Below are 7,043 nucleotides of genomic sequence, written 5' to 3' on the forward strand. Positions count from 1 at the left end.
AACTATAATCACAAAGGAATATGTAGGTAGTTGAGCTCAAACACAATGGAGAACTGTTTTCATCTCTGCATGGTTAAATGCATAAAACGCCGCTGCTATTTATTGTGATTATAACCAATATGTTATAATCCTGTGCTTGAGAAATAGGGGTTGAAGAGCCACTTAACTTACATCATTTTCCAAGTCAGTGGCAGTGAGTTGCCAATTCTTACTTAAAGAAAGGGAAGAATTAGTTGAAAGGGATTACTCATAATTTAGCTGGTGGTTTGGTGTTAAAAACGCATCTTGAAAATTTACTCATTTTATGGAATTTCTTGCTTCCCCCTAATATTAATACATAACAGAGATAGAATCAGGTTTCTTTAATAAAATATCATGTGTGTGTCTACAAAGGCATGGAAAAGGCATGGAAATCAACCTTTTTAAGAATTAATTCCTTTCAAACCCTCCAGCTTTCATATATTGTCCTTTTATGAGCCATCTTTCTGCCCCTGCCTGAGGCAGGGTCATAGGAAGATGGTGACACTCATGCTGAGAATAGGAGCACTGCTGTTAGGCAGAACATTTTTCATCTCAAACATGAATCATGATAAATGAAGCTACTTATTGGCCCAGTGTCTCTTGATTCTCGACCTGCAGCCCATTTCTTTTGATGCCTACAGTTACCTGACCTTTATTCCTTTTATTTATGTTGTCTCAGGGCCAGCTTGATTATACCTAAGTTTTAACCCTAGCCTGAGATTCAAGTTTAACCCTTATTCTCTCTGATTCTTAGAATTTCTTGCATAAATTTACATTTTACTTGGTGGTGACAAGGTGGCAGGGTTGTGGGAGGGAAAGTCTAGCTAATCAAATGACAAAATGCAAATTAGAAATTACCAGCTCTCACAGAGATTAGTCTGTTTTTTTTTATAGACCAGTAGAGCTACATACCATAAAAGGCGAGAAAAGAAATAGGTTAGTGATCTTTTGCATATAATAGTTATTTCAGGATCCATTGCCAAAAGTCACTATTATGACATACAAGTGGACAAAATAGTCCAACTTTGCTTCAGTTTTAGAAAACATTTTCCTGAGGTCATACAACTTATCATAAGAAAACTCTAAGCAATATAAATAGAAGGATCATCGTTGCCCTAGCTGTAATATATTAGATAGTAGATTTTTTAGAAATTCCACCTTTTCAAATCTTTTGGAGTCAAGAGTCAGTGCTATTTACATGTGTCTTTCTTTTTATTTTTCCTCTTTGGGGGTTTTGTTTTTTGTTTTGGGGCTATACACAGTGGTATTCAAGGCTTACTCTGGGTTCTGCACTCAGGGATCACTCCTGGCAGTCCTCCAAGATTGAACCTGGGTCAACAGTGTGCAAGGGAAGCATCCTACCCATTGCACTTTCACTCCAGTCCCACATGCCTTTCATTTTTATTCATATAAGTAAATATGTGCAATAAATATTCATTTCCTGCTGACTGTAGGGACTTCGGAAAAGTGTTAACACACACAAAAAATTATTCTAAAAGCTGAATATGGATGTCTGCTTGTTTTTGTTTAAATTAATATACATCAATGGACTCAACTCTAGTTTGTATTTTAAAACTTTACTTTGAATTTGATAGGCAATAATTAGCCATCAATCTGCGCTTTAAACTTTTTTCTTTGATGTAATTTGTCTCTCATGCTATTTTATATTGATGTATCAGGATGAGTTAGGACGGAAGGTTAATAGTCCTGATTCTAAAGACATAACTAAAGTTTGAACTGAAGTTGAAATGGAACACTCCTACTCTTAAACATCGTGAGTTCCTAAGAGTCAGTCGTTGACCAGTTCCACTGGGAAGAGTCCAAATTTGAATAGCATTGTAGCACTGTCATCCTGTTGCTCAAGCGGGCACCAGTAACATCTCCATTGTGAGACTTGTTGTTACTGTTTTTGGCATATCGAATATGCCATGGGTAGTTTGCTAGGTTCTGCCGTGCGGGTGAGATACTCTCGGTAGCTTGCCGGGCTCTCCAAGAGGACAGAGGAATTGAACTCGGGTCGGCCACGTGCAAGGCAAACTCCCTAGCCGCTGTGCTATCACTCCAGCCCAAATTTGAATAGTAGCATCCAAAGTCAAAATGCTAGCAGAGAGTGAAATATCCAGTTTTTTTGTTGCTTAATTTTTTGCTCATTTAATTCTTTAATATCCCAATGTCTGGGTTTCACCCAAACCAAATTTAGTAGAATATTTGGAAATTCAACTCAGGTATCAATATTTATTTAAAAATTGATTCAAATATACATGCAAAGTTGAGAACGACTCCACTAATTTCATCAGTCTTGAAAATCAAGTTTTAGTCTTTTATGGAAAATTGGGACATCATTGGCTGGATTTTTAAGTGTCAACTATGCAGTAAGGGGAGAAAGTTATTATTCATTGTAAATTGTATTTCATCATATTAATTAATCCCATGGACAGTAGTGAAATGACTACTCTGTACTGACCACAGGCACCAAGGGTGTAAACAAATAGCAAAATCTTAAGCTAATATTTTCCAGTCCTTTAAGGAAGACCTTTCTACCCCTAGATCAATCAATAAACAGTATCAGAGCTAAAGGTTATATCAGAAATTTCACTGAATCTCTTCATTTACTTCCATCTTTCATAGGCTTGACCTACTCGACTTGAGATGTTGTAATCCACAAACTCATTATACCTGGAGACCATTGAACATTGATTTATATGTGATCACTTCACCATTTTACACCTAGGTTCTGCATTTTATTTTTGATCTTTTTGTTTGCCAAACTCCTTTGAGTAGAAATTTGCTCTTCAGAAAAAAATTTATTATTCTTGTTGTATAGTAAAAATGAGAGAATGATTACAATGAGTGTAAAGAACTACATCTCCAAGGAATAAAATGGAAATAAAATGGAAATAAAATAAAATGGGAATAAAATGGAAAGAAATACCATATCCACTATCTTTTCTTAAACTCAACAGGAATCTTAACAGAGTATGCATTATTCTCTTCAGAGCCTATAGCAACCTCATAATATGAATTCTATTGACCCTTAGTAAAGTAGAAGAAGAAAAGAATATTTACCCAAAGGATACTGATTTTGCAGGATTTCTATGATTTTGGTTATAGCCTCAAAGTTTCCTGTTGGTGTGAACTTTGAAGATTTATACATTTTAATGATATACTTTTGATTGAAATTTTCTCCTCTGTACTAAAAGTCTATAATATAGATTTCCCTTTAAGAAATCTTATTCTTCTGAAGTGTAGGGATTTCGGAAAGAAAAAGAAAGTAAGGTAATATCAAAAACAGATCAAGAAACACCAGTAAAGGATCAGCACTTTAAGTCTGAAAAGAAAAATAAGTATCTTCTTCTAAAGATTAACAGGTACCCTTTAATTTATTTTGAAAGTCTAGAGACTAGTTGTGTAACTCCAATGCATCTCCCTAAAAGTATTTGTGTTCACTGTGAACACAGTATGCGGCTTCTCAATCTTTCTAACATCTCCCTTTAATTACACAGCGGGCCACTCGGCACTTCTCTCTCTGAGACAAGCTCCCCAGTCAGTAGAACTATTGTGTGGAACACAGTATGTGGCCTCTCCATTTTTGCAAATAGCTTTCTCATAGAAATTTCATCTGTTGCCTACAGATTGTCTTTCTCAAGTGAAAATATCGCATTTTTATTATTATATATTTTCTTCTTTTTACCTAAGTCAAAAATCCTTTCCTCTGCAGGAAAACCCATGAAAAAATCAACATGCATTATTGAACCAAATGGCCTTTTTTTGGTTAAACAAAACAATACATAAAGCCTTAAGATGGCATAGCTTTATGTATAATAAATTTCAAGTTGTGCTTTATTCACATTTTGGCATGAAATTTCCATATTTCTTCCCTTAAATTGTTTTAATTTAAAAATAAGGTCTTTTAGAATTTTCCTAGATCACATGACATTATATTTACATGCACTCATTTTGAAATAAGGAGATTATGTGATTTATTTATGAGCTACACACTGATAAAAGACCATTTCAATGATTCAGATACCCAGTCTTCTGACTCCAAATTCATTGCTAATATACAGATATTGATGAAAGTTCTTGCACTCATTTTGTTCAGATAAAGTTATATGAAGATATTTTTCCATTCTTGAGATATCTGATCACAAAGATAATAAGATAATAAATTATTTTGCTTTCATATTTGACTAGCCATGGTTACATTATGAAGGACAAATAAACTTTCTTATATTTTTCTCTCTCTTCATTAACTTATTCTACTGTTTCTCATTCGGTGCACATTAAATCAGGGGGAAAATACCCCACAAGAAACCAACATTTAAAATTCGAGACTTGAGCATGATTTAGATGAATTAAGGATGCCAAATGGTATCTGCTGATACCATAGCTGTCACTCAATAGCTTTCTCAGGATTCTCCTCCAGCAGCAGCAAAACAAAGTGTCGAATCTTAGCCAAAGTAGGACCAATGATTATATGGAGTGACAGGGCTTTCATTGCATGGGAGACAGTTTAACTAGTTCTTGCATTGGACTCCTAAAAGATGCATATGGAATACTCAGTCTATGAATGCAGTATGTGTGATCTTCAAGGAGAGCCGGCCAAAGTGCTAAAGTGCATGGATTTGAGATCAGTCAGTGTGAACATGTGGCACCGTGTGAATCAATGTGATAGTGCCTATCAGAATGAGCCTGCATTATATTCTTACTTGACACATTAGGCAAAGCTTTCAGTTCTGTGTGTACCGGTGATGGAATTTTGTTCACAATTGTTTTATCATTCTAAGGCTTTAAACCCAAGTTTCTTTTGATTTCCACTAGGAAAAACTTATAGAAAACGCACTTAATAGTGTATTCTGTATCTCCAGAGCTGAGATTCATTTTCTCTCAACAACGAAAAGAGCTCTCAGTCTGCTGAATGGCCCTGAAAGCATACTTTACTTGGACAATTGGACTTGTACTGTTCAGTCAAAAGCACTGAATACCAATAATTACATAACTGAGTTGCAATAACACATTCTTGAATTACAGTTCTTTGGTCAAATTAAATAAAGGTGGAATTTTTGTACATTTATTAAGGCATAGTAAATAAATGTATTATATAATTTATAATACATTTATAAATATAGGTATGCATTTATTAATCCATACTACATATGTTGATTAATATATAGTAAACAAATGTGTTAATGTTTACTTGTTTGCAACATATTTTAAACTTTTATACTTATATAATTCTTCACTATATTATTCATAGATTATTTTTAGAGTGAGGGTTTTTAGTACTGGGATTCTCATAAATCAGTATCTGAAACCAAGAAGGAGTGTTTTATTGGGAAATATGACACAGGAGTTATAAATTAAAGAAAAGTAAGCAAGGAAGAAGAGGGAACCAAAATCTCTCTCTGCATATGTCATTTGGTACAACTAGAGTTCAATCCCGTAAGAGGTCTGAAGAAAAATAAAAGTATATTTTAGAATAGTATTTAAGGCACTGGAAAAAGAAGCATTTAGCCATGGTTCTTGTCTCCCGTTAGCAGAATATCTATATCTGTCTACCCAGTTACACTTGAATGAGTAGATAGTTGCCCAATCACAGTGGCCGTATCAACAGAAAACTTCATGAGGAACCAGAAATTCCCTCTAGCTCTACACATGCAAAACTCTCTGGAGCCAAAATCAACTGGTTGCTCCTGTGGCTGAAGTAAGCAAGCATCTGTGGTGGTTACTAAGAGATTTGTGAAAAATGGAGACTACATAATACATGATAAACCTAGGTACTAAAAGATAGTTTTTTAATTTGTTACAGAAATTTATTCATCAAACAACATAAATTTCAAAATCCTTCTTTAAAAATATATAATACAAACACAGATTTCTTGAGTGAAATATACATACATGAAGGAAATTCCCAGAATAATGCACATAGGACTATTTAACCCAATTATATATAAATATTAATATTAAATTTTTAATTAATAAACATACTGGAATAATACAATTATAACTATATGGTATATTGCCTCATATCCCACAAATATTGCTTCATATCCCATACCTCGCAAAGCTGTGCAGAGAAGTGATAAAGGAAGATCTCAAAGAGAGAAGAGCAGCATGCTGCCTGATGCGGCAGAAGCTGGGAAAAGCATTCACAACTTGTCCTTCGTCAAGTTTGATGCTCTTAGTGTTCCTGGAGAGAGCAGATGCCATTGGGCTACATTAGCACTCAACAAGGATGAATGGAGATGTTACTGGCACCCGCTTGAGCAAATCAATGACCAACAGGATAAGTGATACAAGTGATACAAGTGATCCCACAAATGAGTGCAGTTATTTTATATCTGTATCTCTCCTTCTGTTCATTTCACTCAGCATGATATTCTCCATGTCCATCTATTTATAAGCAAACTTCATTTTTTCCTAACAGCATAATAGTATTCCATTGTGTGTACATATATATATGTACAGCGATATATATATAGCAATATATATACTTAGGCAGCACATATACTAAAATTGGAATGATACAGAGAAGATTTGCATGGCCCCTATGCAAGTATGACATGCAAATTCATGTATTCATTCCACACATATACCAGAGTTTCTTAATCCAGTCATCTGTTCTCAGGCACACGGGTTATTTTTCAGATTTCGGCTATTATGAATAGTACTAAAGATTCAATGCAGTCCCTATAAGGATACCCATGACATTTTTCAATGAAAAATTAAACGCTCTTGAAATTCATATGGAAAAAAAATCCCACGAATAGCTAAAGAAATTCTTGGGGGAAAGAAGATGGGAGCTATCACCTTCCCCAACTTCAAACTATACTACAAAGTGGTAGTAATTAAAGCAGCATGTTATTGGAATAAAGACAGACAAAAAGATCAGTGGAATAGAATTGAATATTACTGACATAGAGCCTCACATATATGATGATTTAAACTCTGTTAAAGGAGCAAGAAATATGAAGTGGAACAAGGAAAGTCTCTTCAACAAGCGATGTTAGGAAAACTGGGTA

General features: G+C 34.5%; 1 non-coding gene across 1 annotated transcript; it reads left to right on the plus strand.

Annotated features, from left to right (window-relative positions):
• The first annotated feature begins 6,511 nt into the window (after positions 1-6,511).
• Positions 6,512-6,615, plus strand: LOC129402865 (U6 spliceosomal RNA). Its single transcript, XR_008628899.1, has one exon. It is a non-coding gene; the product is annotated as a U6 spliceosomal RNA (small nuclear RNA).
• The last annotated feature ends 428 nt before the right edge of the window (positions 6,616-7,043 follow it).

This window comes from Sorex araneus, chromosome 2, assembly GCF_027595985.1.
Source record: "Sorex araneus isolate mSorAra2 chromosome 2, mSorAra2.pri, whole genome shotgun sequence".
In the NCBI taxonomy this organism is placed as follows: Eukaryota; Metazoa; Chordata; class Mammalia; order Eulipotyphla; family Soricidae; genus Sorex; species Sorex araneus.